Source organism: Heloderma suspectum, chromosome 2, assembly GCF_057233095.1.
Source record: "Heloderma suspectum isolate Gila_16-S chromosome 2, 16-S_ref, whole genome shotgun sequence".
NCBI lineage: Eukaryota > Metazoa > Chordata > Lepidosauria > Squamata > Helodermatidae > Heloderma > Heloderma suspectum.
In genome coordinates, this window is record NC_139459.1 from 389,153,423 (window position 1) to 389,178,168 (window position 24,746).

Sequence of the window (24,746 nt, forward strand, 5' to 3'; positions counted from 1 at the left end):
CTGGGGGGGGGGAACCGTGTACGCAAATAGCGGCAGTGATGGCCGCCGACTTTTGCATTCCTTATTTTTGCCCTTAATCTACCTAAATATTTCTGTAGACTGTGATGGCGAAAATAAAGGGGAACGCAAATAACGTAGCGGGCGCTATTTGCGTCCCTTTTTGATTCGCCGTTTTAGCCTATGTAAAGATTTACGTAGGCTAAAATGGTGAATCAAAAAGGGATGCAAATAGCGCTCACTATGCTATTTGCGTTCCCCTTTCTTTTCACCATCACAGTCTACATAAATATTTATGTAGATTAAGACGGCAAAAAGAAGGAACGCAAATGGTGGCGGCGGTAGCCACTGCCAATTGCGTATGCAGGTTTGTTTGTTTTTAAACCCACCCAGCCATGATAGGCTACGTAAAGATTTATGTAGCCTATCACGTCATTTTCTTTTCTTTTTTTTTAACAAGAGTGGAAATGGCGGTGGCATACCTCATTCCAGAGCACCAATTCTACCCCTCCAGCCCTAGAGAAGAAGCTTTGTGGCCCAGCCAGGATGATTCCACCCCTGCCTCAAGAAGCTTGCGTATGCAGGCAGCCTCTTGGCTTTGGGAGTCAACAAAGCTCTGGCCAGCCTTGCATCCATCATCATCTGAAACCAGCCCAGGCACAGGAGGCAGACTGCGCCTTTTCCCCTGCGTCCTGCAACCAACCTCGACAGGTTTGATATTGGCAACTGTGTTAAGGGTTGTGAGCACTGTGACACCTTCCTTTTCAAGTGTGAATTGTCAACTCTTTGCTGCCATGGCAGAAAGTTTTCACTACCACCACCCTTGGTTCCCATTCTCATCTGCAACATTGTCACCGATGGCTCCATTCTGGGCAAGAAATTCCTGAAGGACGTTCGCAAGGACAGCAGTACTCTAGGCTTTGTTCCCTGGCATGCAACCCTCAAGATTGCACAGCCACAAGCTCCCAATCCATTTATGTTCAGACTGCAAGGGTCACTTTGCCGTCCAATGAGCACTGTGCAGTCAGATGCACCTCCAAGCTATGGCGAGCTGTACATCCTTGACACCGATGAGGCCGCTATGGCTCAACAGCACATTGGGCTGCACCTTGCTGGAGCTCCTCACTAACCTGCTACTCAATGTTTACCCATGCGCTACTGAGAACTGGCAGGTCAGTGAAGTCCTTGAGCATGAGAACTCTGCTGCATTTGCTATACCTATGGACGTATCATTGTGCTTCCACTACGATGGCAGAATGATGAAGTTTCTGGCTCAGTCTGTAAGATCTAATGTTCCCCGTGTCTCTGAAATGGCTTCTGTGTTCTTAGCTTTGATGGCTTTCCTCTGGCTGATGGTTGTCTGCCTACACCTCTCTTCTGCCATGGACAACGCTATGTTGTCATGAGTCACATGCACTCATTGGTAAACCTTAAGAATCAAATGACTGATGGACCAGAACAAGGACGTTACAGGCGCATCCCTGGAGTTGACCCCAAGAAAACAGTATTTAAGGAAGTTTTGAAAAGATCAAAGATGTAACACTTGGAATGTTTCAAATAATAAAGTTAGTTACCTTAAACTTATCTTTACATTTCATTTTTCTCTGCTAACTGGGGTCATAACTAACTAATTTGTTGAATAGAATTTAGTTCTTCCCGAACAAGATGATGCACAGTTCTGATGAGCTCACTGGAAGTACTAATAGGGGGAGATCCTTCCATTGTATGGCAACCATCATTCGTTCTTTGATCACCGGTAATCCTGGCTGGGAAACTCCCCCAAGTAGTGTGCACCTTCATGCGCATAAGGAATGGGGAAGATGTGGCCCTCCTGATGTTTTCGGACTGTAACGCCCATCATTTTCCCCCATGGGCTAGGCCAGTTTGGGCTGCTGAACGTGCAGTCCAGTCCAGTCCACTGCTATCTGGAGGGTCACACGTTCTGAAACACTGGTAAACATCCTCAGAGATTTTCCTGATCTTGGCTCTTTTGTGTGAGTTTTTCGAATACAGGCCAGGCCAGGCTCACCTTTCCCCCTTGCCAACCAGAAGATGGAGCTGCCTGTGTGACTTCTCACAAACATGTTTTTCTCCAGTTCTGCAGTTCGCCTTGAGGCACTCTGAGACTCCATGAAGTTGCAGCTGTGAAGCTTCCCCTGATCATTATCCAAAACATAGTGATCTATTCTAAGTCTTGCCAAAGCTCAAGAGATGTTTTGCCTGTTGTTTTCCTTGGAGACCAATGATGTCAACATCAGAATGAAAGGCAGCGCCAGGAACCCTCTTGCACTCACTGTGCCTGAAAAGCTTGGTGCATAAAACATCTCCTGTGCTCCCGACAGCCTGGCTCAGATTTTGGACAGGCTGAGAAGACCATGCCTGTGGTGTAGTTGAGTACACCACCTCCCATGCTGCCTTTGGCTCAGAATTGGATGTCGTTGTAAAGACACTGCAGCCTCGATCTCGCAAGACTTTTCTCACGTCTTCTGATTAGCTGGCTGTGGAGGTGGAAGGAACAGTCACAAAGGAGGAACTGCAAGAGGCAGGCAGACCCAGAATGATACCGTTGCTGCTGCTGCTGTTGCTCCTGCTTCCTTATGCAGCCGGTCAACTGCAAGAGACAGACTGCTTGACCACTCAGAAGAAAGAGCAAGAGTTAGGATCCTATTATTACCGGCCAGGAGACTACCTCATCAGCGGAGTCCTGTCTTCACAGTATTTCTTATGCAACAAACCATACGTTTTCTCTGAGTCCCCTTTAACCAGGGTTGTCACGTAAGTGATGCTAATGATGTAATGCTTCCAAACCCATACTCCGGTTGTCCCCATTTACAGGACATCTTTTCTGGTATCTCGGGTCATCCCTGATAAATTGCTCTCCTGACTTTTCCCACTCTGTCCTTTTTGAAGAAGAATTCGCAGCTTCATTAAAGTGAAGGCATCATTTAGTTCAGTACGCTCATGTACGACTGGATCCATGGGGTTCCCCTGCATTGTTTCAGCCAAAACAACCAGCAGCCTCTTTGATAGTAAATGTTGTGCTAAGAAACAGGCTGGAGCTGGGGAGGGTCTTTCTTGGGAGTGGTCCAAATGCAAATGTCCGCACAGAGGTTCCCTGTCTGGAATAATTACAGGGCCATAGTTCTAAGGCTGGGCATCTTTCTTCCTCATCCACCACAGTACGTGACTGTAAATCCTACTGCACTCAGAGGGATTTACTTCTGAGGAAACCACATGTCTGTGTGTGTGTGTGTTTATGTAATGGGCATTAGACCCATTCAAGGTAAAACACAAGAGATAATATCTGGACACAGGGAAACAGTTTCTTCAGTTTAGCTCGTACAATCAGCTGAGTGCTCATACGCATGATGATTAGGAAATAATTAGCCACCTCTTTGTTGAGATAGCTGACTTTTCCAAGGCAGTGAATGACCAATCTTTCCTCAGAATGCCCTGGGAATTAGTCAGCAGAGCATACAGCATATGGCCTCTCAAATCAGAGTAAATATTACAATGAAAGAGTCCTTGGGTCAGAGTTGCAGGGACTCCTGCCTTACACAGAGACGATCTGGTTTGGAAGGGAGTTTCCCAAAACCTCCCCTGAAATGCCGCCGCTGGTCAAAGATTAAGTCTTGGATGAATGAATGCTTCATGGCCCTGTTTATTCTGAAGAGACATCAAAGAAGAGAGTGAAGTACCAGAACTAGGCAGCATCACATACGGTCACTGGGGGAACACGTTCTGCTGGGCAGGAGAGTAGTTCCTGTCATTCAGTATCATCAAGTCTCTGAGTCAAGACTGCAGAAGCCTGTGGTTGCTCCTGTGTTAGAAGAGATTCAAGCCAAACACCAGTTTAATCATTTTGTGTTCTGTGCATAGATTCCCTATAATGGAGAAAAGGCTTCTGGGATGGCAATGAACCAAAGCCCTTGGTTATCTTTTTGGTGATCTGTTCATTTAGGTTATTAGAGATAGGAGAATTAAGAATCTGTATAATGTGTCTCCAAATTTTGTCCATCTATATCTGTGTATATCAAATATACGGTGGCAGATCATCGGCACCGAGCTACGCCTCTTGGATTATTAATATGTAGATCTCTTCTTCTTCCCCCACTCCTCCCCCTGAATATAACATGGGTTAAGACTATTAACATCCTTCATGCTATTAAGGACTAGTCAATATCCCAGACTGGCTGAGTGGCTGGTGTGGAAATTCTTTTCTATTTGAATGCCGTCTGAAAATGGGGTAAAAACCTTGAAATGCCTTATAGCTTTCTGAGGCATTGTATATTCTACACCTTCTTCCTTCCTAAGAGAACAAACTGTTTTCCAAGAGACACTGTACAAACAGGAGAAATGATCCTCCAAAGTAGCCCATGTAACTCTTGTGGGAAAAAAATCCAGACAAAATCTGTCAAACTGCAGGAGCTCGCCTATCAAAATTAAACCTCCTAGAAAAAAGCCATTTCTGACCAGTTCTACTTCAAAATTGCCACAGGCCATCCTCAAATACACTTCTCCTCCACTACGAAGATTCAGACTGGTCTGTTGAGGCATTTTCTCAACATAAGGAATAGAATCGACTCCCCCACCCCCAACCTCTGGTTATAAGAGAATACTATACCCCAGTTTTCTCCTCCACAACTGGAGAGGCACAGGCAAAAAGGCACTTGTCTTACTAGCCACCCACTTTGCTTCCTTTGGCGGGGGCTTCTGAAGTCAGACTGCTAAAGCTGATCTCAGGGTCTGGGCAAGTGTAGATGGGAGGATACGATCCTTCAGGTAGCAAAGGGGGGGGTGCTGGGTGGGCAGATTGAGCATTTGGGGTCACCAAGCTGAGCGGAGGGGCTGTGTTTTGAATATCCTGTCTGCAGTGAGCTAAGATGGCAAAAGCAAGTGTCTGTAACCCTACTTTTAAGGTTCTACAGGTTGTGTGACTACCGACTGGAAAAATGGTGATCCTTCCAGAAGCGTTAAAGAGTGCTTCGTTTTCAGTTTCCACTTTGATGTTATTTCCAGTGAGTAAAAGTGAGTGGGACACAGCTTTTTTTTTGAGGCGATGTTCGCGAGCCCTTAACACTTCAAATACTGTATACACTATGAGGTCTATGTAGGTAATAATAAAAAAAAATGTTATTTTTATTCATACATACTGAAACAGCATGGATAAGAGGGCACAGCTAATCTATGATATCCCCTCCCGATATTACTCACTTTTAAGTCTCTATGGGTGATATTCAGCAACAAAAGCTTGCAAAGCTAAAAGAGAAGTGATTTAAAGTTCATTTTGGGGAAAGGAGAGAGTGAAGCTAACTCAAACCATAAGTGAAATCCCTTGAAACACATAGAACTATAAAGGCAGGAAGAAGGAGACCCGTGGACCCGTGCATGCCCATGCCCACACGGGTGCACACAGAAGACCTGAAATTAGCATTTCTTCAAAGCATTTATTTACTTTTAAATATGCCAGCCTACTTTACCATCATTTGATTGGTCACTACATACCCACTACATGTCCCTCCAGACATTTTTCATAGGGATGTCAGAGTATTTCGCCACGAATCTTGGGGAGGCTGAATGCCAGTGCAATCGGCCCCCCGAAATCGGTGGCGAAATGGTCTGCCCCCCCCGGGACAGGACTTACCTTTGGCAAATCTCCCTGGTGGTGGCGGCTCCGGCCACGGTTGGGCGGCGGTTCGGCGGCGGTTCGGCAGCAGATCGGTGGCGGTTCGGTGGCGGCGGCGGCCGGTCTTCCGACTGGCACCCGCAGCCGCCATGTTCAGTAAAAAAAAAAGCAAAAAAAGTGATAGGTTACGTAAAGATTTATGTAGCCTATCACGGCTGAGTGAAAATCAAAAACAAAAAAACGCGCATACGCAAATGGCAGCACCCGTGGTCGCCGCCGTTCCCATTCCTTATTTTGGCATGTGTAGTCTACGTAAATATTTACGTAGACTACGGCGAAAATAAGGGGAACGCAAATAACATACCGTCTAGCATTGCCATTTTGATCTCACTCTCAAACACCAGAAAACATGGCACGATGCAGAAAACAAAATGAAAAGAAGGCCTACAATGGTGGCTAGTGACTTGCATACATGTTAAAAAGGGTTATTTTTAAATATATATATATATTCCACCATCCCCAACACAGGAGGAATCGGAAATCATCAATGTTTTAGACTTCAAAAAAGTGTTTTTTTTCTTCACAAACTCTGATCCAAACAAGGTCACTGAAACATACTCCCAAAGTCACTTTGGACAGAGAGACTTTTTGGACTTTTTTTTTTTTAAATGGCTGTGGCCAGATTGATTTCCCTCACAAACTCCAGAAAATATGGCATGATGCAGAAAAGAAAATGAAAACAAGGCCTACAATGGCTACAGGTTTTCTACCCTTCCTCCTCAACATCCAAAATCAAAAAGTGACAGGAGATCCTATTGACTTGCATACAAATAAAAAGGATTATTTTTTAAAAAAAGTTTTCCACCATCCCCACTACATGAGGAATAGGAAAGCATCAGTGTTTTATACTTAAAACAAACAAAAAAAAGTTTTGTTTTTTCTCCACAAACTCAGATTAGGAGTGCACGAAATCCACTTACCTGGTCTCGCAGCTTGTTCACGGTGGGGGGGCGCTTCGCTGCTCTCCCCCCAAAGTTCAGGCGGGGGGGGAGGCTTCCCACCTCACCCAGCTGAAATTCAGGCCGGGGGGGAGGCTTCCCATCTCACCCGGCTGAAATTCAGGCCCGGCAGGAGGCGCCTCGCCTCGCCTGGCCGCGAAATAGAAAGTTAAAAAAAAAAACAACACGCCCACGTGATAGGCTACGTGACGATTAACGTAGCCTATCAAGGCTAAATCTGCAAAGTCAGCCGTGATAGGCTACGTAAATCGTCACGTAGCCTATCACGGGTGACTTTAAAAAAAAAAAAAAAGCGTGTACGCAAATGTCGGCCCCCATAGGGAGCCGCCATTCGCATTCCTTATTTGGTCGCTGTAGTCTACGTAATCTTTATGTAGACTACAGCGACCAAATAAGGAACGTGAATGGCGGCTCCCTATGGGGGCCGCCATTAGCCGTGCGCGCTTTTTTTTTTTAAGTCACCCGTGATAGGCTACGTGACGATTTACGTAGCCTATCACAGCTGACTTTGCAAATCTAGCCATGATAGGCTATGTTAATCGTCACGTAGCCTATCATGGGGGCGTTTGTTTTTTTTTGTTTACTTTTATTGGAATGGCAGCGGCTTTCCAATAAAAAAGAAATCCCCGCCCCTGACGAAGACCTGCCGAACCGCTGCCGGGAGCGACATTCGGGAAAGGTACGTCCCGTCCCGGGGGGGGGGTGCGGGGGGCGGGGGTGTGTGGAGAATTTCTCCCCGAAACTTCTTCGGGGGGCCGAACACATTGGCGCTTGACCCCCCGAAGTTTCAGGGAGAAATTCTCCGCCATCCCTAACTCAGATACAAAAAAGGTTGTTGGTATAAACTCTCAAAGTCGCTCTGGACAGAGAGAGGGGTTTGTTTGTTTGCTTGCTTGCTTTTTCTCTTTATCCTGCTGTTTCTCTCCCCATAGTTCATCAATAGACCTGGAAATTTCATGGCATGTAAACGCAACACTTCTTCTGGCACCTGTAATTTTCAAAAACATTGGTGAAACCATTCTGAATGATACCCCAACCCTATTAGGATTCTACATGACAGAATGATTGTTTTTACTGATAAGCCTTAACAAAAGAGACGTGTGTGTGTGTGTGTGTGTGTGTGTGAGAGAGAGAGAGAGAGAGAGAGAGAGATTATCTATCTAAGTATAGTCAGACAGACACTTATGTCCTTGATCCTTGCCATCTGCCAACATCCCTGCGCAAGGAATGTGGTACAAATATCTCCATCTTTCCTTTCATCAGGTAAATGGATATTGAATTCCCTTGCAACACAGGTATGTTTGCTGCTCCCTATGAATGTCCAAAGCATTATGGGATGATCAGCTCTACTGGGATTGAAAAAGCATGAAAAAGAATTTGAGGGTATAAAAGAAAGAGACTGAGATTTGTTTTTGTTCAATGGAGAATGACAGCACAAGGCATTGCATTTAATTTTTGTTTATTTTTTGCAGTTTCCATGCTACAAGGTACTGGCACATCCTGTATTTCATGTTTGCCATTCAGGAGATCAACCGGAACCCCAGGCTCTTACCCAACATCACCCTGGGCTACAACATCTACAAGTCCTTCTTCGACGGAAGTGCCACCTCCTACGCCATGCTGCAGCTCTTTGCTGGGGGTGAAAGCAACATGCCACATTACAGCTGTGGGAGGAAGAATCACCTGCTGGCCGTCCTTGAAGGGGCTGAATCGGACCTCTCCCTCCACATTTCCTCCATGTCGAGCATCTACAAAATCCCACAGGTGTGAATGGGGAGCGGACAGGCGGCCAGGTGCATAGAGAAGGGAGCTGAGCACTGCTTGGGCTCAGCTCTCGCTCTTCAGTCCCTGTGCCTCCTGGGCATAATGGTTCTCTGGAGTGTGTGTTGGAGGTGAGTCATGGCAGTGGTGGAGCTCTGGGATGGGAGGCCAGGCATCCCTGGTGGCAGGGATGGCAGGAGACCACGGAAGCTGTACAAGACATAGCCTATCACGGCATAAAAACAGGAACGCAAAGGGCGGCCACCATAGCCACCACCATTTGCATCTGCAGGCTCTGCATGCCTGCGAATGCACCTGGCTGGTGGCTCTGCGAAGTTGCCACAGAGCAAAGCCAGCTGTGTTAGGATTTCCATACTTCCCTCCCACTGGGAATCATCTTTGAAAAGGTAAGTGACTTTCGTACATCCCTACCGACAACTGCCGAGCTCCTGATTTCTGAACTATCGCCAGCTTTCAGAGGAGCCTTGAGGGCAGCCCCACGTAGAGTGCATGGCAGTAATCCAGTCTTCAGGTTATTAACACCTGTACCATGGTGAACAAGCTACCACATCCAGGAGAGGCCATAGCTGGCGAACCAGCTGAAGATGGCAAAAGACACTTCAAGCTGCATGGGCCACGTGGGCCTGCAGGGACGATGGATGTAGGACTCCCCCCAGATTACAAACCTTTTTTTTTTTTTCATTTGATTTCATTTCTATACCGCCCAATAGCCGAAGCTCTCTGGGCGGTTCACTCAAACCCTGCTGCCGCTCACACGTAAAACTGGCAGCCAAATTTAGCGTTGTCGAGCACTCTCTGAGGGTGCAGGTAAAAGAGCTCGTCGAGCGTGGGGGGCACCCAGAGTGTGGTGTGGAACAGAGACTCACCTACCTGCCAGCCGGGGATGTCCTTCATGATCTTGGCCTCCTCGTCGAGATTATGATGCAAGATGCGTAGCATCCTGCAGTCATCCTCAGCCATAAGAAGGGGAAAGATGGCCACTCGCGTCTCCAGGTCCTCGATGTTCAGGCACCGCCTCTCTCGGTTCCATGTCACAAGGGAATAATAGCCATAGACGAGGGTCCCAATTCCAATGGTGAACAGGCTATAGCCTGACAGCCCCCGCCGGGGCAAGTTCCTCTTGTAGTCAATGGGCCCGTAAAAGCCCGGCGGCGGCAAATCTGATCTTTGAAGGGGAGTGCAGCCCCATCCAGAAAAGGCAATGGCCCTATCTCCTGGACTTGGGAACCAGTGACCCAAAGGGCTTCCGTCCTCTTCCAAATCCCCTCATGACTACTCCAAGTGAATTCATACAGATGTTGAGTAGGGATGGATGAAAGTCCCTTACCTGTACTCGAAGCTTGCTTCACGGTGGGGGGGAGGTGCTTCGCTTCTCCCCACGAAGTTCATGCGAGGGGGGGGAGGTGCCCCGCCTCGCCCGGCCGAAATTCAGGCCGGGCGGGAGGCGCCCCATCCCTCGCCGGCGAAATTCAGGCTGGGTAGAAGCGCCCCATCTACCTGGCCACGAAAAAAAATAAAAAAATAAAACCACCCCCGTGATAGCTTACGTGACGATTAACATAGATTATCACGGCTGACTTTGGAGATCTAGCCGTGATAGGCTACGTTAATTGTTATGTAGCCTATCACAGGGTTTTGGTTTTTTTTAAATTTCCTTGTAATGGCAGTGGCGGCAGCCGGTCGAAAGACCGGCTGCCGCGCCCTCCCCTGACGACGACCCGAGGAACCACCGCCAGGACCCGCCGCCAGGAGGGACATTCGTGAAAGGTAAGTCCCATCCCGGGGGGGTGGCGGGGGTGGCGGAGAATTTCACCGCCGATTTCGGGGGGCCGAATGCGTTGGCACTCGGCCCTCCGAAGTTTCGGGGAGAAATTCTCCCCCATCCCTAATGTTGAGCAATATTGGGGACAAGATGGTGCCCTGTGGAACCCTGTAACTCAACTGTCAAAGGGTCAAGAAATGGACACCCAACATTATTCCCTCAAATAAGCCCTATCGTTTGATTGAAACCATTGTAAGCCACTTCTTCCACTGCCCTTCCCACAGCCTCGATCCAGCAGGAAACCATGGTCCATGGTACCCGAAGCCAATGAGAGATGGAGCAGAATTAGCAGAATGGCATTCCCCCCATCCCTCTCTTGATATAGATCATCCAGCAGAGCAACCAAGGCTGATTTGGTCCTGTTACCAGGTCAAAACACAAAGTGGGTTTCTTTGGTTCTCATGTGGCCCCTTGATTGCTTTAATTCTTGAATAGGGCTCCTGTGTGCTCCCCAAACAGAATCTAGAATATAGTTGGGGGGGAGGGTAAATCTATCCTTTTCAGTTCCCTGATGCAAGGCAGCGAGCAGGTCTAACCTCCATTGACTGGTTCCTGAAGTGTATCACTCTACAGTGTTTTGAATGCGTGTACGGGACCCCAGTGTTCCTCTTGGGCTGCACCACAAATGGAGCTTGAGATATTTTTGCACTCCCTGTCCACATATTCTGCCTCATACTGACAGGCATTGGTTTAGATACTATTCATTCATTCATTCATTCATTTCATTTATATCCTGCCTTTTTTCCTCTTTATGGAACCCAAAGCGGGGCATATAATCAGCCTTCTATTTTAGCCAAAATTATTTGACCTTCATCCAGAAAACAAACTGATACTAAACTACCGTCTCTGACTTTACTTTGCTCCCTAGATCAGTTATGGCATTGCTACTCCTGTTTCTAATGACAGAAGTCAGTTCCCTTTTGTCTACCGGATGGCCCCGAAGGAAGAAACCCAGTACCCAGGGATCATCCAGCTGCTCCTGTTCTTCCGATGGACGTGGGTCGGTCTCTTTGCTCCAGACACTGAGAATGGGGAGAGGTTCCTAGGTGCCTTGACGCCCCTGATGATCAGAAGTGGAATTTGTGTCGCTTTCTCCAAAAGACTACAACGACATTTCTTAAATTACATATTGCAGATGGACCTTTCTTTCTTGGGGAAAGAAGTGAAGGTAATTGTTTACTATGCGGACTCCCACTATGGCTGCTATCCGTTGACGTTTATACAAAGAACACTTGAAAAGACCCCAACTGGGGCAAAACTCTGGATCACACCAGCTTTTCAGGACATTAACATCAACTTGTCTCTTCCACCTTCTAAATTCCATTTCATCCACGGTTCTTTGTCCTTCATAATGAAGACTAAAATTATGACAAAATATGATTACTGTGAGCCATTCTCCTCTTCTCTGGCACTGTTTTGGGATGAAACTTTTAAGTGTTTCAGTTCAATGCATGTTTTGTCGATGAAAATTTGGACAGGTTGCAGAGAGAAAGAGAAACAGGCGACGCTGCCCCAGAAGGAGATTGAGAGAGCCCTGTCTCAGGACAGCTACGTAACGTATAGCAGCATCCAAGCTGTGGCCCATGCCTTACATGCTGCATATTCATCCCGACCCAAGCGGATGTTGATGGTGGGTGATGGAGAAAGGCGGGAACATCAAAGGCTGCATCCCTGGCAGGTATTCATTTTTCCTTTGGCAACACCTCCTTAAAGACGCATGATAAAGATGACCAAACGTGGGTTAGAGCAGATAATTGTTCCCTCTGCATGGCAGTGCAGGCAGGCAGTAGACCCTGGTTTCTGCCACCGAAAGCACCCCGAAGCAAAACAGCTCATCGTCAAGGCTCCTCAGTTCCACTTGGATCTTCAGAGGCATTCTGGTGCCTTCTCAAGCACAGACAGCCCATCTCCAAAGGTAGCAATTTGCAAATGATAAGGGAGGGGGAGAGGAGGGGGAGGCGGGAGGGGGAAATGGTGAGGCTTGGTGAATGGCATCTCCAATTGCCAAATGAGGGCAGAGTTTAACCCAGCAGTCTCCAAACAGTGACAGTGGTGGAAGAGGGGAGCAGAATTGGAGTGGACTCATTGGAGACTTCAGTCTGCTTTCATTTCAGTGTGTGTGTGTGTGTGTGTGAGAGAGAGAGAGAGAGAGAGAGATTTGGAGAGAGATTTGGAGAGAGGGAGAGAGAGAGAGAGAGGGATAGGGAGAGAGTGAGCACTGATTAGTTGGTGGTTTTGATTTATGGCGTTTTGTGCATACATGGTGTGCGTGCTTGTACTTTCTTCTTCCTTCCAAATCCAACTTTTCTTTTCTTTTCTTTAATGTTCTTTCTTTCTTTTGTAGATCCTTTATTTGAAAAACCAAACACTCGAAAAGTAAGGAGTTTGAGTTTCCCTCTTTCTGTTCCTGGTTCTTTGTATCTCCCCTTCCCCTCCCACAATAGGTTTTACACTTCATTCTTTTATTGACTCTTTATTTTAAAAAGGAGAAATACAATAAAAACTACTTTCCTTTTCCTTCCCTTGCCTCTTTCTTTCACTTCCACGACACCCTTCTCAATTTCTTTGCCCTTACTTTCATTCTGTCTAGATTTTTCACACACACACACAAACGCACACACTACTCTCCTGTCCTTTTTCTTGGCTCTCCTCCACCTGCCCCCCTCCTCCTTTCCCATGTTCCTTCCTTTCCCATTTTTGATCACATTTCCCTTAAACAACAGCAAGAACAACAACAGTTAAAAACCACGTTGTCTTCTGTTGTCCTCCTGCCTTGCTTGTAGGTAGTCCAGCATTTGCTTTTCTTTTGATCCTCTCTCTCCCTCTCTCCTTGTGTGTTGGTTTTTGTGTTTGTGTTTGTGTTGTGCTCAACCAAGCAGTGTGTGTCACAGTACGACACAGTCCACATTTCAAAAAACAGTAGGCAAAGCACTAAACACACATTAACCTCTATTATTTGAATAACTGAAAACCACGCTGTGTTGCAAAGCAAGCAAGCCCGATATGGGGCAGCTTCAGCGCCTTGTTGGCAGGTGGACGAGGTGGGGCTGTGATTAGCAGTCCTGGTCGGCGGTCAGGCGCTTCTCCGGTCCAGATCGTGAGTGCTGGTGTAGTGGGGCAGCTGAATGTGGAGGCACGTTGCAGTGCTTAGAGGTCAATGTCCGAGGAGGCATTTCACAGCAACTGACAGCAGAGATCAGGGACAGTGACCTCCTCCACTCCAATGACTAACTTCTTGGATTATTATCCCTCCTGAGTTTGGTTTTTAATTCTGAGAAAAGCACATTTTAGCAGTGCCTAGAGCAACGACTCCTTTGCCAGACTGTCTGAAATTTGGCAGGTGGAATCACCTCCATGGGGGATGGCAGGTTCCCAAATTTCATGTGTTTAGCACAAAAACTGTAAACCTGACAGCCATTTCTATTTTTCAATGCCAGTCAATGAGAACATGTCATATCAGAATGATTCAGATATCCAAATCTTGCTTTGGATTGGGGTCTGAAGAGAAGCGGATGGGTCCGAATCAGCCTGAAGCAAAGCAGGGCTGCTTCAGATGGTGCAAAGTCACATCCAAACTGTGATGGGGACTCTGTTCACAGCCCTGGTTTTGGATAACTGCTGCCAGCCCTAATACCCCCCTTTGGCTAGTGGTCTCAAGAGGGAGGGCAGTGGCAGCCCAGCTGCAGTTCCTGATTGTCCAGCCCCTTTCCATTTGGATTCCCTCTCTGGTTATGTGACTGAATCAGTCTTGGTCTCAGGAAGGATGACCATTAAAAGAAGCAAGGGGAAATCCACGCTGCTGATTCTACTCAATCTCACATCTCCTTTGACATGTCTGTTTCCTGTTTCCCACCTGAGCAGTGCAGAGGAAGCTGCTCCAGCTGGTCTCGGGACTATGCAAGGAAGCCAGCTCCCAAAGGGTGAGATATCAGAGGGAGTGAACAGGGAGAGAAAGCAGGAGTTTGCCAGGGGAGTTCGGCAGGGGAGGTCAAGGGGGAGGCAGCTAATGATGGGGTTTTTTATTTGTTTTTTTTTTAATCATTCCCTTGTAACCCACACTTCCATACCAGTGGGGCTGTGTTTTTCACTTCCAGTGAATAGAGGACGAAGCACAGGCTATTCCAGTACAATCAGAAAGCGAGAAACATAAAGCTAGAAGAGCAACAGCAAGCTGAGGCAGAATGGGAAACTGCTGAGGTGAGGAAAAATGAAGTAAAGGGTAATCCTTCGAAAAGTGTGACAATTAGTAGCAGAACAACTAGAAGCCACTCTAGACTAGTGGAAGCATTGGAACTACAGAATCATTTCCAGGTACTTGAGGATGAGACTGGAAGACAACGTGCAGAGGAAGAATTACAGGGGACCCCGCATGAGAGCAAGCAAGAGGCTGAAGGTCAGTCAAACAGAGGCGATGAAAGCAAGGCTTACAACAGGAAGAAGACATGACTAGTAGTAGTGGGAGACTCCTTGCTGTTTGGGATCGAAACCTAAGTATGTCGTGAAGACCCATGGACTCACCAGGTAAGCTGTCTCCCAGGAGGATGGCCTAGAGATGTGTCTGAAGGGTTCCCTATGCTCATAAAGCCCAATGACAGGTATCCCTTTCTTCTCATCTATATGGGAACAAATGACACTGACAAGCAGAGCTACAAAGAACTCACATCAGACGTTCATGCTTTGGGAAGGAAACTCAAGAACTTTGAGGCCCAGGTAGTTTTCTCATCCATCCTTCCAGTAGTTGGAAGAGGGATAAAAAGGGAAAGAAAAATACTCCAGGTGAATGACTGGCTATGAAGGTGGTGCTGGCATGAGAAATTTGGAGGCCAGGATGGCGGGCTACATTTCCTGGAAGATGGATCAGTGGCAAGGGTCCATCAGGTGGATCCACAGTTGGCTACAGAATTGGAATCAAGGAGTGCTTATCAATGGGACCTTCTCAAACTGGGGAGAGGTATCAAGCGAGGTACCACAGGGCTCAGTCCTGGGCCAAGTGCTCTTCCACATTTTTATTAATGAGTTGGATGACGAGATGCAGGGAATGCTGATCAAATCTGCAGATGACACAAAATTGGGCAGGATAGCTAATACCATGGAAGACAGTTACAGAATTCAAAGTGATCTTGAGAGGGCAGAAAACAACAGAATGAAATTTAGTAGGGATAAATGCCAAGTTCTGCACCAAGGAAAAAGAACCCAAATGCACAGTTACACGGTGGGGAATATTTGGCTCCAAAGGGCAACAAGCAAGAAGGATCATGGAATTGTTGTCGATCACAACCTGAATCTGAGACTTCCAAATCACATGAAGTACAAGTTGCCCTCTACTCAGCACTGGTTAGGCCTCATCTGGAGTGCTGTGTCCAGTTCTGGGCACCACACTTTAAGAAGGATGCAAACAAACTAGAGAGGGTTCAGAGGAGGGCAGGAAAGATCATTGGGCAATTGGAAACAAAGCCCTAATAGGAGTGGCTGAAAGAACTGGGCATCTTTAGGCTTGGGAAGAGAAGACTGAGGGGAGATACAACAGTGCTGTTCAAGTACTTGAAAGGTTGTCACAGATAGTAAGGCCAGGATCTCTTCTCGGTCTTCCCAGAATGCAGGACACGGAATCATGGGCTCAATTAACACGAAGCCAGATTCCAGCTGAACATCAGGAGAAACTTCCTGACGGTTAGAGCAATATGACAATGGAACCAATGACCTAGGGAGGTGGTGATCTCTCCCACACTGGAAGCATTGAAGATGAGGCTGGACAGCCACCTGTCAGGGATTGTGTGACTTGGATTCCTGTACTGAGCAGGGGGTTGGACATAATTTTCTTATAGCCCCCTTCCATTCCTACTATTCTATGATTCTAAGAATTTACCATCAAAGCTCATATCCTTCTGGGCCTTCTGCACTGGTGTTGGAGGCACTGAAATCCAGTTCCCCTGCTAACTGAAAGGGTGGTTTCAGAAATTAAGATTCAGTGATCATTCTTTGATCTCTGGAGCTGTGGCATCCCAGATGGTATATGACTTTGTCCACCAGTTTTGTTTTCATTTTGGTAACCATCCTCTCTCCGTTGTTATCTGGCTATCATCTTGATGTGTTTTGTGAGCATCCCATCTTCTGTGGCATGAAGCAGCTCCTGGCATTCACTCCTGGTGGCTTCTCCAGGGTCCAAAATAGCACTTGGCCATAGAGAAAGCCCATGGCACTTAGAGCATTACCCACAGTGGAAGAGACTCTATCCAGCAGACTCTATGGTCATGGCCTGGAAATCCTCTGGAACCTGTTGAAACCCTGGGGAGCCCTCCAGATGACACGATAAGTCACCTCGGGACCCTTAACACTTTTGCAGAGGGATGGTTAGTTGGGGTGGCTTACTAAGCATGGGGAATGTGGTTTTCTGCCCCACATGACATGCTTAGCCACCAAGGTGAACAAAGATTCCTTAACCATTATGGCTTAGCATGATGTCTGAACATGCCTGGTATTTTCATTATGAGTAGAAATGGGCAGGTTTTGTTTTAAAATCTCTGCAACTGATCAGGCATCTTTACTTTTGCCCCCTGTCCATAGATGGGATGCACTTTTGTGTATGAGGATTTTGGTCATGTGCCCAGGTGCACTTTCTACTAATGTGCACTTGCACCTCCCCCCCCCCCGTAAAACAACAACAAAAAGTCCTGCAGGTTTTCCTTATCTGTGCAATTTGGGAAAAGCCCTCTCTTAAATATGATCACTTTTGAATTTGTTGCGGATCATTCTGACAACTCTAGTTGTGACTGTGAACAGCCAAAGAATGGCATTGTGAGCCCAGATGGGATGTGCATTGAACATGGATGATCACAGCTCAAAGTGATGAGGCCCAAGATATGGCCTACATTTTCCTGATTTCTAAGTCGGAGCTGTTTTCTCTGTCATTCTAGCTTCACACTTCCTTACGAGACATCCAGTTTTCGAATGCTTCCATGGGCGGACTGTATCTGGATAAGACTGGGGAACTGGCAGCTGACTTTGATATCGTGAATTGGGTGATGTTTCCCAATGGGTCTCATGCTAGAGAGACTATTGGGAGTGTGGAGAGACAGGCATCTCCAGACATGAAACTCACCATTAAGCAGGAAGCCATTGCCTGGCCCGGCCATTTTAATGAGGTAGGGGAAAGGATTTGTGTCCTATTATTGGCCTTATCTCTTAAGCTCTAAGAATATCCATCCGGTCTTGCGTGTCCTATCCCCACCCCCAGCTTCAAAACCGTTATTTATTTATTTATTTATTTATTTATTTTATTTCTATACCGACCAATAGCCAAAGCTCTCTGTGTGGTTCACAAAAATTAAAACCAAACTGCCCGCAATAAAACAAATTTAAATATATAGAACATCCAAACCACAATATAACAATACAACCGCAATAAAACCTAGTGACAATGCAGAAATTTAAAATACAGGTTTAGAACAGCAAAGCTAAAAGTCTAGAAAGCTAAAATACTAAAATGCCTTGGAAAATAAAAAGGTCTTCAACTGGCACCGGTAGAGCTGGGTATCATGCGCATATTGAAGGCGCACCAGCCCACACCTCCAGATAACCGCCCCCAGCAGTTTCATGCAGATGTTAAACAGCATAGGGGATAAAATAGAGCCCTGTGGAACCCCATGGCACAATTGCCATGGCGCAGAGTGGTAATCCCACAGCACCACCTTCTGGAGTTGGCCATACATGTAAGGAGCAGAACCATTGCAGTGCAGTGCCTCCAACGCCCAGCCCAGACAATGTGTGCAGAAGGATATCATAGTCAATGGCATCGAACGCTGCTGAGATGCTATCTCACTCCCCCGTCCCTCTCAAAGCAGAGGTCATCTGACTAGGTGACCGAGGCAGTTTCCATTCCAAAACCAGGCCTGAAGCCCGGATCTAGATAATTCATTTCATTCAACAGAGCCTGGAGCTCTCCTGCAACCACCCGCTCGAGCACCTTGCCCAGGAAGGGGATGTTGGCCACTGGCCTATATTTGTTAACATCCTCCAGGTTCAGCGTTTTTAGGAGTGGTCTGATTACCGCCTCTTTTAAAGTGGCCAGCACCACTCCCTCTCTCAAGGAGGAATTTACAAACTCCTGGAGCCAGCTGGACATCCCCTCCTTAATAAGCCATGAAGGGCAAGCGTCAAGCACACAAGTGGTTGATTGGACTTGGCTAGGGATGGATGGAACACTTACCTTCCATTCCATTGTGTTTCTGCTGGGGGGGGAGGTGCTCCATCCCTCCCCCCGGAATCCTCATCGGGTGGGGGAGGCGCTCCATCCCTTCCCCCTGGAATCCTGTCTGGCCGGCTCCGCTCTGTGGCCAAGCCGCGGAGCCGCCCGGAGGCTCCGGCCGCCCGCAGCAGGCCATTTGCGTTCCTTATTTTTGCCATCTTAGTCTACGGCAATATTTACTTCAATTATTACAGCAAAAAGAAAGGGGAACACAAATAGTTTGCTAGTGGGCTCTTACCTGTGTTCTGTCAGAGCCGGCACGAGCTTTCCTCCACCTGCTTTCTAGCCGTCTCCCCACTTGCTTCACTGCCCTCAGCTCAATTGTATACCAAGTAGGGATGTAGGAAACAACTTAGCAGTTTCATTTCATGACATCCGTGGTGGGGGGGAGGCACTTTGTCCCTCCCCCCGATATCCTTGCCGGCTGGCTCCACTCCACAATGAATCTGCGGAGCCACCAGCCGGGGCTGCCCAGAGCGAAATCCGGCCGCTCCTGGCCTGCGCAGGGACGCAAATGGCGGTTGCTGTAGCAGCCGCCATTTGCATCCCTTTTTCTCACCATGATGTAATACGTAAATATGTACATAGACTGTCATGGGCTCCGCAGGGATGCATATGGGTTCCCGGAGTTAACCGAGATAGGGTGACTGGTCTCTCGGCTGTCTGCTGTGGCGGCAAATGGCGGACGTTGTAGCGGCCACCATTTGCGTCCTTCCAGGCTGCCGTGATAGGGTTCCAGCTGCGGCCGGAACTCAGGAGGATTCTGGGGGAAGGGACGGAGCAGCTCCCCCCCACTGCAGATGCCCCAGTGCAGAACCAGGTAAGTGTTTCGTACATCCATAGCAGAGACAAGGGGCAGACTGTAAGAAGTAACACAATGCCAAGTTGGGGCAATACACATTGGAGCCAGAATCAAGTGAGATTTTGTGAGGAGACTCCCATCCTCCCCATCTGTTCTGGGGAGCCATAGAGGGATATTCTGAAAGCATTCTGGTTCAGGGTTGATCCCTGCAGAATTCTACATTAACAGACCTGAATCTTCCTAAAAAGCAAAGGGTTGGAGTAAAATAATGCCCCCCCCCCTTTCACACGCATCTCATGCAGTTGTAGGAAGGGTGGGTGATGACCCCACTTGCTGATAAGACCCTTCCAAGACAATTTAGCATCCATGCAATCTGAAAGAGCAAAATATCGCCCACATCTGAAGATAGGGATGTACTGAAGTCCCTTACATTTTCGCGGATGTGATTCACGGTTGGTGGGGGGGAGCTCTGTCCCTCTCCCTGGAATCCTCGATGGGGGGGTAGGCGATCCGGTACTGCCCCTGGAATCCTGCCCGGCCAGTTTCGCTCTGCAGCGGCTCCGCGGAGCAGCCAGCCAGAGCGGTGCGCAGCCGGAGTTCCAGCCACGGACGGGCTGCTGCGGATGCAAATGGCGGCCGCCATAGCCGCCGCCATTTGCGTCCAGCCAGGCTGCCATGATAGGCTACATAAGTATTTATGTAGCCTATCACTCCAGGTCAAAAAAACTCAAAACAAAACAGTGTACGCAAATGGCTGCAGCTATGGCGGCTGCCATTTGGGTTCTCTCTTTTTTGCCATTTTAGCCTACGTAAATAATTATGTAGGCTGTCACGGCGAAAAAAAGGGGAACGCAAGTAGCGTAGTGGGCACTATTTGCATTTCTTTTTTTTTTACTGTAATAGCTGACGTAAATATTTACGTAGGCTAACATGGAGGGGGGGGGAAAGAAACACAAATGGCACCCACTACGCCATTTGCATTCCCCTTTCCCTTGCCGTAATAGCCTACGTAAATATTTACGAAAGCTAAAACAGCGAAAAATAGGGAACACAAATGGCAGCCGCCATAGCCGCCGCCATTTGCGTACACTTTTTTTTCTTGGCTTGCCATGATAGGTTACGTAAATACTTACGTAGACTATCACAGCAGCTTCACAGGATGCAAATGGAGGCCGCTACGGTGGCCCCCATTTGCATCCACTGCAGCCCGTCCACGGCCGGACCGCTGGCTGCCGATGGCCCTGGCCGGCAGCTCCGCAGAGCCGACGTGGAGGGGATCCGGGCGACGGGGGATTCCGGGGGGAGGGACGGAGCGTCTCCCCCCCAGCATGAATCGAAGCTGCGAAAAGGTAAGTGACTTTCTTACATCCCTACTATCTCCCCTATCCCATTTATATAGCAGATAATCTGGCTTGGATTTATTTAGGGATGGCGGAGAATTTCTCCCCGAAACTTCGGGGGGCCGAGCGCCAACGTGTTCGGCCCCCCGAACAAATTTCGGGGAGAAATCCTCCGCACCCCCCCGCACCCCCCCCCCAGGACGGGACTTACCTTCCCTGAATGTCCCTCCCGGCAGCGGGTCCAGCTGGCGGTTCGTCCGGTGTTCGAGCGGGGCGGGAGCGGCAGCTGGTCTTTCGACCGGCTGCCGCCCCCGCCATTGCAATGAAAGAAAAAAAAAACACGTCCCCTGATAGGCTACGTGACGATTCACGTAGCCTATCACGGCAAGATTTGCAAAGTCAGCTGTGATAGGCTACGTGAATCGTCACGTAGCCTATCACGGGTGACTTTAAAAAAAAAAAAAAAGCACGTACACGAATGGCGGCCCCCACAGGGAGCCGCCATTCCCCTTCCTTATTTGGTCGCTGTAGTCTATGTCAATGTTTACGTAGACTACGGCGAAAATAAGGACAACGCAAATAGCATTGCCCTTATTTTCGCCGTAGTCTACGTAAACATTTACGTAGACTACAGCAACTAAATAAGGAACGCGAATGGCGGCTCCCTATGGGGGCCGCCATTCGCGTACGTGCTTTTTTTTTTTTTAAAGTCACCCGTGATAGGCTACGTGACGATTCACGTAGCCTATCACGGCTGACTTTCCAGATCTAGCCGTGATAGGCTACGTGAATCGTCACGTAGCCTATCAGGGGACATTTTTTTTTTTTTTTTTACTTTCGTGTTCGCGGCCGGGCGAGGCGGGAATCCTCCTCCCCGGCCTGAATTTCGGCCGGGCGAGGCGGGAAGCCTCCCCCCCCCGGCCTGAACTTCGCGGGGGGAGCAGCGAAGCGCTCCCCCCCACCGCGAACAAGCTGCGAGAAAAGGTAAGTGACTTTCGTGCACCCCTAGATTTATTGCTGGTCCCTGGCCTCCCACCCCCAACCATTTGCAGAATGCCATCATCCTATTCAGATGGAGCAAATTGGGAGCAATAGCACAGGAAGACAGATGTTCCTCTAAACTCGAGAAGTAAAGAGGTCAGAGAGGAGACTTGGATGTGCCAGGTGGGCCTTCCTCTGAAGGCAATGGAGAGAGGTCTGGTGACCCCTCAGTTGACAACTGGGGCAGGGTGGAGAGACAGCACCACACCTGTTTTAAAAGAGATTCCTTGCCTAACACTCAGCTTCAAAGTGCAGATTAAGGTGCTGATCCATTTGAAGCCCTCTAAGATCAGGGTAGCAAAAATTAGGGCCATGCACAGCCCACCCAACCTAATTCAGAGCTCAGTTTAGAAGACTCCAATCGGCCTGAACTCACCTCACCCGCCCCTGAAGCTGGTTGACCCACTTCTCCAGTTCTGAAGCAACATCTAGAGACACGAAGCAGAAGGGGGGGAAACCCACACTGAAAGTGACCCCCCCACTTCCAATGCCACCGCCACAGAACCCCCACTCCTTACCTGGATCTGTCGGGAGTAGGGATGGATGAAAGGGACTTATCTTGTCACGCTGCTTGCTTTGCAGTGGGGGGGAGGCGCTTCGCTTCTCCCCCCGAAGTCCAGGCAAGAGGGGGAAGCGCCCCGCTGAGCCCAGCCGAACTTCAGGCTGGGGGGATGCGCCCCATCCCTCGCCGCCGAAATTCAGGCTGGCGAGGAGCGCCCCGTATACCCGGCCGCGAAAAAAAAAGGAAAGTAGAAAAACACACACAACCGTGATAGGCTATGTAACGATTTGCGAAGCCTATCACGGCTAGAATTCCAAAGTCAGACGTGATAGGCACCACGTTTTGTGGTGTGGCAACATCCCTGGAGATGTTAGTCTGCCATGAGTCTCAAGCAGGAAGTCCTTTCTGTTTCAAGAGGCCTTTCTATTATTTGAATGGGATTTTCATGTTGTGATCCTTTTGTGTTGAATTGTTGGTTTTTACGTAGTGCTTTTATTCATTCAATTCGATGTATTCTGTGTGTTGGTACTAGGGATGTATGATACTCCCCTTACTTGGTTCCGCTGGGTTCCGCTGGAGGTGGAGGCCCTCCTCCCAGAATCCTGGCCAGCCAGCTCTGCTCCGCGGAGCCATCTGCTGGCTGCTCCAGCAGCCGGAAATCTGGCTGCTTGCTAGCAGGGACGCAAACGGCGGCGGCCATAGCCGTTTGCTTCCCTGTAGTCAGCTGTGATAGGCTACATAAAAACTAACATAGCCTATCACGTCTTGTAAAAAAAGGGGATCCGGGTGTGGCAGGGGGGTGGCAGGCCGATCCTCCACAGATTTTGGGGGGCCGAATGCAATAGCATTTGGCCTCACCAAGATCCGTGGCGGAATTCTCTGCCATCCCTAGTTGGTACAGTGGAGACTGATAGCTCTGATTATGGCGGGGCTGTGGATCCCTTCTGGGTTTTAGTCAGAACCATCCAGAACTATACAACAGCAATCCAAGGTACTGAACTTATTTGGGGGATATAAATCCATCAGGTACCCCGCTCCTTAAAATGCCTTTCCGTCTCCAGCTGGGCCATGAGGCCTCCGATCCTCCCTTTGCCTTCTGCCCTGCCACTGAAAATCAAAAGAGGAAGAGGAGAGGGCCTTTCCAATGGTGGTGCCTATCCTCCCGCAAAAAGCTCATCTCCCTCCCCCATTGTTCACTGTCATTGCATGCACATGTCTTGAAGCTTGTCCTTTTATTGCTGTTGCTTGTAATTTCAGTTATTCTGGGATTGTCTTTTAGTTTATTTCATTGTCGTACCTTTTCCCCTCCAGTTAGTATATTGGCTTGAGTACTTATATTGTATAGGTGGCATAAACATTTTGAAACAAACAGACCAAAAACGTCCATGCCATGTTGTGATGCATAAATAGTGCTTCCCTGAAACAAAGACCTGGGATCCCTTCTACTGCATTTAGGGTCACAAGCACTAGAAACCCTGTTTGGTCCTGTCTAAATTGGAGGACTCATTTCCATAGGCACAAATATTCATAACACTGTTTTCCTGGATGCTCCTTCTCTTTGTTGCTAGACAGTGCCTCATTCCAGATGCACTGAGAGCTGTCGTCGTGGATACTACAAGGAGGTCCAAGAAGGAGAGCCACCATGCTGCTATGCTTGCGCTCCATGTGCGGAAGGAACCATCTCCATTCAGGAAGGTAGGCAAGATCAGAAGAATGGGAGTTCCCTAGGGCAACTCCTTGAATATGCCGAATAGTCCTCACAGCCCTATTTTACTTCTCTCTTTTTTTCTCATAAACACCTGTAGCAAAACATTCCATGAGTAGGTAAGAGGAGAAGGCTTCCTAAATGAATGTTGCTCCTAGTGTAAATCATCATGGGAATCCCTTATGGTCATGGGCCATTCACTACTGCTCAGCCTGAAATACCTCATGATGCTAGGGATGTACGATGTCCCTTGCTCTGCTGAGGGGCATCCGTGGTGGAGGGGAGATGCTCCTTCCCTCAATGGGGGGGAGGCGCTCAGCCCCTCCCCCCGGAATCTTGCCCGCCTGGCTCCACTCCACAGCCAAGCCAGCTCCGGCCAACTCTGGCAACCAGCAACCGGACATCCAGCCGCTCGGCAGCCTGTAGGGACGCAAATGGCGGCTGTTGTAGGTGCCGCCATTTGCGTCCCTGTATTGAGCCGTGACAGGCTACAAAAATATTTACGTCGCCGATCACGACAGGGGGAAAGTATCACGGCTTGAAGAGGAGGTAGCGAATGGCTGACGCAGGATGACAGACATTCGCAAAGCTGCACGGACGGGAGCAGGTAAGTGCTCCATTTCGCACACCTTTTGAGGGGTGGGGGGGCGGGGGCTTCGTTCCGTGATGGATTTCGGGGGGCCGAATGCACTGGCATTCTTCTAGTATGATACTTTGTGGAATTCTCTGACATCCCTACATAATGCCCTTCTAGTACATGGCGTCATTTTAATGAAGACTTGTCCCATTCGACTGAATGCTAATTTTAATTGTTATTACTTGCTCTTCTACAAGGTTTTATTCTTCTGGTCTGTAAATCGTTGTG